This window comes from Anastrepha ludens, chromosome X, assembly GCF_028408465.1.
Source record: "Anastrepha ludens isolate Willacy chromosome X, idAnaLude1.1, whole genome shotgun sequence".
NCBI lineage: Eukaryota > Metazoa > Arthropoda > Insecta > Diptera > Tephritidae > Anastrepha > Anastrepha ludens.
Genome location: NC_071503.1, coordinates 76,621,349 through 76,630,751, shown reverse-complemented (window position 1 = coordinate 76,630,751; position 9,403 = coordinate 76,621,349).

Sequence of the window (9,403 nt, the reverse complement as noted above, 5' to 3'; positions counted from 1 at the left end):
CGAAATTATTCAGCGGTTGAATCCATATATAATATATATTTTTTGAAATCCATCAATATGGATGGACAGGCGCCATAAATGTTCTTTTAAAAAATAAAATGTGTTAATTTGATGGTAGCTCGAGTATTAAGATCAGGTTTCTATTAGTATAACTTTGTTCGTGGGTTTGCGTAATTTTTTTGTGGTGAAAGTCTAAGATCACAAAACAATATAGCATTAGCGCTTGCATCGTCTGGAATAGCTGCTAAGGTGCGTTTCATAACTATAGGACACATAACATGAATATTTAATCTTTACTCCAAAAATATGTAGGTACCCTGTAAAAATAAATGAATATATGGAATAATACCGTTATTCTTCTTAGTATCAATAAACAACAACTTTTCATCGTGGTGTTTTTGTGTTTGTTTGTACCGTTACTTTGAGCACGAGTCAGAGCAATTCGTTACTACTTTTCCCGTTTCATAACTATAGAACGCATTAGGAATTGAAGCTTTAAAGTGCATACACGTGTTCGCTGAGTACTACTTTTAATTAAAATAGTTTTTAAAGACAATAAATGTCAATATGCCACGTGGTTCAAAACTTTCCGAATTCGAGAGAGGTAAAATTACTGCGTTGGATGAGGAGGGTTTCTGCGTCACAGAAATCGCGAAAAAATTAAGTCGCAGCCGACATGTGGTGACAAATTTTTTATCAAATCCGGCAGAATATGACACAAAACGACGCGGAGGACCGAAACCGAAGCTTTCTGATCGGGACCGTCGCGTAATAATAAAAAATGCCAGTAATAAATCTACAAGTTGTTCGCAACTGGTGAATTTAACTTCAAAAAAGGTGTCAAAATCAACGATTTGGAGGGTGCTCCATCAAGCCCCAAACATATGCCGCCAAAAACTTAAGTTGGCACCGCATTTGACTGCTCGTCACAAAGCTGCTCGAATGGAATTCGCCAAACAACACATGGCCACGGACTGGTCTCAGGTACGTAATACCACACTCAAAAAATGGTAATTGTAAAAAAATTTCTATCACTTTAGATAATTTTTTCAGATGAGAAAAAATGGAATCTTGATGGCCCTGATGGCCCTGATGGCAACCGTGGCTATTGGAGAGATTTAAGAAAGGAGCCCCAAATTTTTTCTAAGAGAAATTTTGGTGGTGGATCGGCTATGGTTTGGGGAGCTTTTTCGATGGATTCGAAGTTGGAGCTGCAATTCGTTTCCTCCAAAATGAAAAGCCGGGACTACACAAACGTGCTCCAATGCAGTCTGCTGCCTTTTTTAAGTGCAAACAGGCAGAAGTCATGGATTTTCCAGCAGGACAATGCTGCAATCCACACTAGTCGGGAAACGAAAGGGTGGTTTTCAGACAAAAACATCCCTCTTTTGGGCTGGCCAGCATGCTCTCCGGATCTCAATCCAATAGAGAATATTTGGGGCCTGCTAGCCAGAAAGGTTTATGCTGAAAATCAGCAGTATAATAAAGTTGACGATTTAAAAGCTGCCATTCTACGAGAATGGGATGCTTTAGATGGAAACCTTCTTAAAAATTTAATTAATTCTATGCCAAAAAGAATATTCAAATGTATTCAAACGAATGGAAACACAATTTAATAAACAAATAATTTTAAACCGTTTTTCTTTTGTTATTTTGTTATATGTCCTATAGTCATGAAACGAATAATATAGGGCCAAAACATTATACTCTTAATTTAAAGCAATATTACATTCACAAACGGGTCGGTCAGATAATAAAAGTATTATAGATGCAAGCTTAGAAGCGTTTGCTACGTTTTCATATTTTTATTTGTTTTTTACAAGTACGACCCATAATTATTTCACGCCGAAATCTATGAGGGTAAGCTATGTCCTATAGTTGTGAAACGTACCTTACATTATTAGATGGTGGCCGTACAGCGCATTCCGCACTTAAATTACCATTGAATATGCAAATTAATGAAAATCCAACATGTAACATTTCAAAAAATTCTGGAATGGGAAGAGTTTTGCAACAATGCAAATTAATTGTGTGGGATGAATGTATAATTGCACATAAAAAATCAGTGGAAGCATTGGATAGAACTTTGAAAGATTTACGTAATAATCAAGAAATATTTGGTGGCGCTTTAATATTATTGTCTGGTGATTTTCGTCAAACTTTGCCAGTAATTCCCCGTTCAACACCAGCAGATGAATTAAAAGCATGTTTAAAGACATCCCATTTATGGAGGCACGTAAAAACTTTGACTTTGAAAACAAATCTGCGAGTTTATTTGCAAAATTATGCATCGGCTGACGAATTTTCAAGACAACTTCTGAAGATAGGAAATGGACAAATTCCTATTGATGCTGCTACTGGCTTAATCACTTTGCCACATAATTTTTGTAATTTTGCACACACAAAACAAGAATTAGTTTCAAGTGTTTTTCCAAATATTGCGCAAAATTATCAAAATCACAATTGGTTAGCTGAAAGAGCAATACTGGCTGCGAAAAATAAGGATGTTGGTCAATTGAATGCGAATATTTTAAATGATGTGCCTGGTGAGATTGTAACATTTAAATCAATTAATACCTTACTTAGAAATTTAAATCAGCCACGATTGTGTAACGGAACAAGATTAGCAGTCAAAAAGGTCATGAATAATCTTATTGAAGCAACAATTTTAAAAGGAAAATTCAAAGGTGAATACGTATTGATTCCGCGTATTCCGCTGATTCCACCAGATTTAGCTTTTGACTTCAAAAGATTGCAATTTCCAATACGTCTTGCATTTGCAATGACAATAAACAAAGCACAAGGACAATCGCTGGAATTATGCGGAATTGACTTAGAATATACATGCTTCTCCCACGGACAATTATATGTATCATGTTCACGTGTAGGAAAGCCATCAGTTCTGTTTATTTATACCACAACTCAGGGCGAAACAAAAAATGTAGTTTACGAAAAGGCTTTGCGTTAGTTTAAGTTTAAAATTAACATTAATTTTATATTGTAAAAAAAGAATAAATACACATAGAGTGAATTTAAATCGAGTGTTCATTATTCATTTCTAATTTTGATATGCCTAGCGAAGCAGGCAGAGGGTCCGCTAGTTTCTTAATATAATTTTTAGCACTGCCAGTATCTAAGAGAAATCCCAACATCCCACCGTTCATATGTTTCTCAATATATGGCAGTTGCGACCCTAATCTAAAAAATTGCAGTTATCTGCTTCTATATGATTCAAGGCCTGTCATCTAGCTATTGGCTGTTGGGCACCCTCTGTCGGTATTTGTGCTTCAGTATTAGACACATCAGCCCTGCTCCTATTAAACGGATTTTTTTCCACTGTATTGTTATACCCATCTGCCCTGCTTCTGCCAAAGGGCTTTCTTTCCACTGCGGTGTTGGTATTAGATCTGCTAAAAGGATTATTGGATTTGTTACCGAAACCAAGACCCCTGTTTGTATTTGCCCTATATCTCGAGGTGCTGGGATCTACGTCCATAGGTATTGGGCGTTCACTTGCACCTGCAGTTTGTCGTAAGTTACTCGCTGCTGCTTGATAATTTGTAGTAAAATTCCTGTAATCTAAGCTGTGAAAAGCATTTGCAAACGCGCAATTCCTGCGCCAGTGCCAGTGCACTTAGCGAATTGTCCGGCTTAGCAGAAAACAGTATGTCGCACAAGGGTTTATTCAAACCCGATATGAATACTCGAAGTGCGTCTGCCCTGTATTTCGAATTCAGGGCGTCTATTAAGCCTGAATTGCCATCATTTGACATGGCTACCTTGTTTATTATAAGGGAGAGCTTCCTTTCGACTACATCGTAGAAACTCTTGACTGTTAGTCTACCCTGCTTTAGAGTAGACAAATCTTGTTCTACAAGATATATCGGACGTTTGCCCGCAAATGAAAAGTCTAATCTTGCGATAATCGCATGAAAATTTAGTGTCGTATTGAAGGATGCCAGGGTGGCATCCGCGCGACCTGTAATTTTGTTTCTTATTATGGCTGTTGCTTGGTAGTGCTTTGAACTACCTTCATAAGGTTCGAACAATTTATAGGCGGCGTGGGCTGCATGCCGCCAGGAAACGTACTTAGTTTCATCCCCGTTGAATTCGGGCAAAATCCAGGGGCTCATCGCTGGTTACTCCAGGCCTTATTTCTACCTGATGGTACTCCCTAACCTGTCGCGGAATTTCGATTTTGTCTAATCTTTCTGTCAAAGTGTTCAGACGTCTCTGCAAATTCTCTGTCACTTTATTTGCAAAAACCTCGAATAGTTCTCTAATCATTTTGATGTATTAAAATTTCTTCTCTTATTTTCCTTTTTTTTGTTTTTTTTTAATAACCTTTTGAAACCTACTCATATTCACTTATTCACTTTTAATTCACTTATTCTTTCTTAAAAATATTTTAATGTTTTTCTTACACTATTAATAACTCCATTCTAGGGTCGTGTTCTTCAAAATGTTGGGCGCCACTTCTCTTTCGTTGTTTCCTTACTGGTAAATAGATTGAAATCGTAAACTCTGCTACTAAATTGATGGATGAAAATCCTTTTGCTTTCCTTCCTCTTTATGATTTGATGAAATAATCAAAATGTCAACTGATAGCAACAATATTGGAAGTCCGAATTAAAACAACTTATTTCTTTTGATGGTAGAGACAAACTGAAATTTTATTAAACATTGAAATATCTCCTAACGTTTCTAAAAAGAATTTACTTCCAACACACACACAAAAATATCCAAGCAAAGCCAATAGTAAGAATACCAATTTGCTTAAGCTAATTGCATGGTTCTGCCAAGAGCCGCCGTATTCATGTTGTCACAGCTGCAGTTGCGGCTCGGGTTTCATTTCTGGAGAATTGCAAGCTATCGCTTGAAACTTAAAATTTCAAGTGTTTCAAATTCTTATACTGTTATTGTGATGTTTACATGGAACATACGTCGGCGTGGGAGTCATGAGTTAACCTATACCTAAAATCTTTAAGTTACTGACAGATTCAATTATGGTATTATCGAAAACTAGTTGAGGTTATATACATTTTTTCTTTTTGCAAACAAGTAATATTTTGCACATTGGTAAGTAGATAGATGCCCCAGATTTTACTCCCCATTTTTTAAACTCTGTAAGTACTTTATGGAAGGTTTCGTTAATCGCTTTTAAATCTTTTATCCACATACAGTGTGAGTTTAATGCTTTTAATATTTAAGCAAATATCCGCGAGTTTGTCGAAAGCAATAATAAATAAAACTACTGATAGAGAAAGCCCTGGGGTATACCATTTTTAAGAGGATATGCATTCGAAAGAACGTTATTTACGCGGACTCGAAACTGTCGATGAGTCATAAAAGCTTTTACTGTTTTAAAAGCTTGCGGACCAATCTTCCATAATGCAAGTTGGCTCAAAACCGCATGCACTCCTACGCGATCAAAAGCTTTCTCGAAATCAGTAGCCAGAATTGTGGCATGGTTTTTAGTGGCAAGAGAGTCAGACCCTAGGTGCTGGAGTTGAATAAGCGAGTCCATTGTACTATGCTTATTCTTAAAGGCGGTTTGGTTATGTTTGATAAGATTATTTTTTGTTACAAACGAGATCAGCCGTTTAGCAATAATTTTTTCAAACGCTTTGCTAAGACAAGAAAGCAAAGAAATGGGTCTGTAGAACGAAGGCAAGCTAGTAGGTTTACTTGGTTTGATGATAGGGATAATAGTGCCTACACGCCAAAGATGTATATATGAACTTTTGGAGAAAATGGCGTTATAAAGAGAAAGTAATCTTTTTTTTGCTGCTACCGGCAAATTAGAGATCATTGGATACGATATACGATCCATGCCAGGAGTTTTGCCTTTGGCATGTTTAAGTGCTGATTCCAATTCACAAAACACTATTTTGTTTTCCACATATTTTGCTGACTGCGACAAATTTTCCGGGTTGTAAGGCATGGAATACCAATATTCTTTTTCTATGATGTTCAGAAAGTTCAAACCAAAAATTGGCGAAGGTGGTTGCTATATTTTCGGAGTTAGTGATCAGCGTATTGTTTGATTGTATAAATGTAATGGGGACATGAAAAAAGAAATAAATAAATAAAGAAAAGAAAAATAAAAATCTCGAAACTTTTCCTCTTAGCGATTGGCACGATTTGCAGTGCATGGGGAGCGGACTAATACTGTGCACCAAGCAATGTCAATTTTACTGGGCAAATTATATAGATTGAAAGTTAGCAATAGAACACCGGAGGGGCGAAAATTTCCGTCTATTTTTTTTTTTTAATTTATAGGCTGCTACAACTCCTTGAGAGCTAAGTTCACTAACAATTTCGTCTTCCCGGACGTTATTTAGAAATGGCGCTATTATTGTGCCTTTCACGTAGTTGAGTGATTCGTGTAGGGTTGCTGATATGGCTAATAAGTATATTCTCTAGTTATTTTACATTTCTGAATTTGTCGGCGATTATACTATTTTTCACTAGAAGGAGTAATTTAGTAAAGCTCGCAAGGCGAAGTGAGAATACTAAAATGATCAAGCGAAAATCCGAATGCGAAAAACAAACGTCTTATCGGCGCGAGAGTTAGTCGATGACTATATAAGTAATATTCATTGTATTTTTAAGTAATATTCATTTGATTTTTGGTCGTTTGTAGAAACAAATTTTCAATGTTATAAGTTTGCTGTATGAAAATTGACTAAAGGATTTTATTATTTGAAATATAAATTTTCTTCTTTCAAATTCTAAGATTACATTTTTTTTTAAACACCCAGAAAAAAGAAATAAAGGGTGGTTAAGTTTCAAGGGCCGGGGTTGATTTTGAATAAAATACAATTTTTTAGGAAATTATTGTCATCTATTATGATAATATTGGTATGGCTCAATTACGTATGGAACAAAATATCGTCCAAATGGCCGCCGCGGCCTCGGCGGCACACCTCCAAAGACCACCAAATGCAAATAGTTCCTTATCTAAAGGGTGGTTAAGTTTCAAGGGCCGGTGTTGGTTTTGAATAAAATACGATGTTTTTAAGAAATTATTGTCATTTCTCTTTATTATGCTAATATTGGTATGGCTCAATTACGTATGGAAATATCGGCCAAATGGCCGCCACGGCCGCGGCGGTACACCTCCATCCGATGGTCCAAATGATGCTGAGGCATAATTTAGGTTCTATGCCGTTATTTTGCCGAATTTTCTCATCCTTTAGCTCTTGAATTGTTTCCGGGGGTATCGACATACACTTTTTCTTTCAAATAACCCCAAAGAAAGAAGTCCAACGGTGTCGTTGACGTTTAGGTGTGGTTCACATTCAGCATCGGCCCTTGAAATTTACCCACCCTTTAGTAGAATTGTTAGCTGTAATAAATACCTTATCAAGTATAATAAATAACAATGTATATAGTAATACACAACAAATTAATACATATGCCACTCCTCCCACGACAAAAAATAGCAATATCCTCATTGCGTTAATTTTAGTTAAAAAATCTTACTTAATTTATCATGAATTAAACAAATTAAAAAAAAAAAATCACGGCAGTAATTCAAAATTGGTCCTTTAAGTAATTTTAAATACAAAAACATAAACATTCTATATTCTAAAAAAAAAACATAATCACTACATATTATAAAACAAAGTCGCTTTTTCTGTCCCTATGTCCCCTTGAATGCTTAAATCTTTAAAACTACGCAATGGATTTTGATGCGTTTTTTTTTTAAAGATAGATTGATTGAAGAGGAAGGTTTATATCAATATAATGTGAAGAAATATATGAAGGGGGCATATATAAAATGTGGCAAAAAAACATAATTTTTTTGTTTTCACGGCCATAAATCATAAACGAATCAACCAATTAAAATGAAACTTTCTTGAAGTTTAACTTTGAAATATTTACTTTCGTTCTGCATCAAAAAAAAATAATTTATTTATTTCTTATTTAACCAAAATTGTTTAAACAAAAGCAGCTCTTTTCCAAAAAAATCTGTTTGTGTGTTTGTTCGCTGTCAACCGAATGAAGCAACAGGCGTTAAGCGATAATCTCACCACACCTCATTAATGTTGAATTACATCGTATGGTGACATATGTATGTATGTATTTACGAATCGTTCGCATTATTTCATTTCGGACGTATGTACATATGTATGTATGTATGTACTGAATTCCATGTAATTATGTGTACATACAATTTTACAGCGAAATAAACCGCTATTTTCACGTTCTATATTAGTAAATCGCACATAATTAAAATACAGTTTTTGAATAGTTTTTATTGATTCGGAGCGCGTTAAGTTTGCTATCGATTCCATACAATAACATTTTTTCTCATTTACTTTTTTCGACAACTAATAGCTTATTTTCGAAGCGATTTCAACAAATCTATGTATGTATGTATATGGATCTTTACAGCATATAATTGAAAATAATATTTTTCAAGATATTACATCAGTAATTAGTAATTGAGATCTACCGGAAAAATTGCGGTAGTGTAGCGTTATCCGGCATTGCCGCAACTCTTTTGGAAGGAGGCCGAACCGCACACTCTACAATCAAGCTCCCGCTGAAAATCGCCACCGATGATGATAACAGCGTCTGTAGTGTTTCTAAACAGAGCAATACAGGAAAATTGATGCGTGACTGCTCATTAATAGTCTGGGACGAAGCTACCATGTCAAACAAGACGGCTGTGGAAGCACTGGATAGGACAATGGGCGATTTGCGCAACAAAAATTCACCTATGGGTGGATGTACAATTCTGTTCTCAGGAGATTTCCGTCAAATCCTACCAGTTGTGACTCGAGGAACACATGCTGACGAAATAAATGCTTCGCTAAAAAGATCCCACCTTTGGTCGCATGCCAATAAATTAGAGCTTAAAACTAATATGAGGGTTTCGTCATCTTCACGTGAGAACAGGCTATTTCCAGAGACGCTGCTAAAAGTTGGCAATGGAGAATTAACACAAAGTGAGGGAAGGATTAACCTAGAAAACCTTTGTGTTTTGATAGACAACCTCCAAGAGTTAGTCAACAATGTCTATCCAGACATTGATAACATAAGATATAAGACAATATCTTGGTTTAAAGAAAGAGCTATTCTGTCACCAACTAACGAACAAATAGATAAAGTAAATAACTTGATTATTTCAAAGATTGATGCGCCGACGAAAATATACTACTCGGTCGATACTGTTCCCGATTTGGAAGAAGCCGTTCATTTTCCTATAGAATTTATAAATTCTTTGAATCCGTCTGGGCTCCCTCGTCACAAAATGGAAATATGTTGTCCTGTTATTTTATTAAGAAACCTAAATCCGCCTAAACTTTGCAATGGCACGCGTTTGCTGGTAAAATCACTGAAAACTTTCATAATAGAGTGCACAATACTCACAGGATGTGGTACCGGAGAA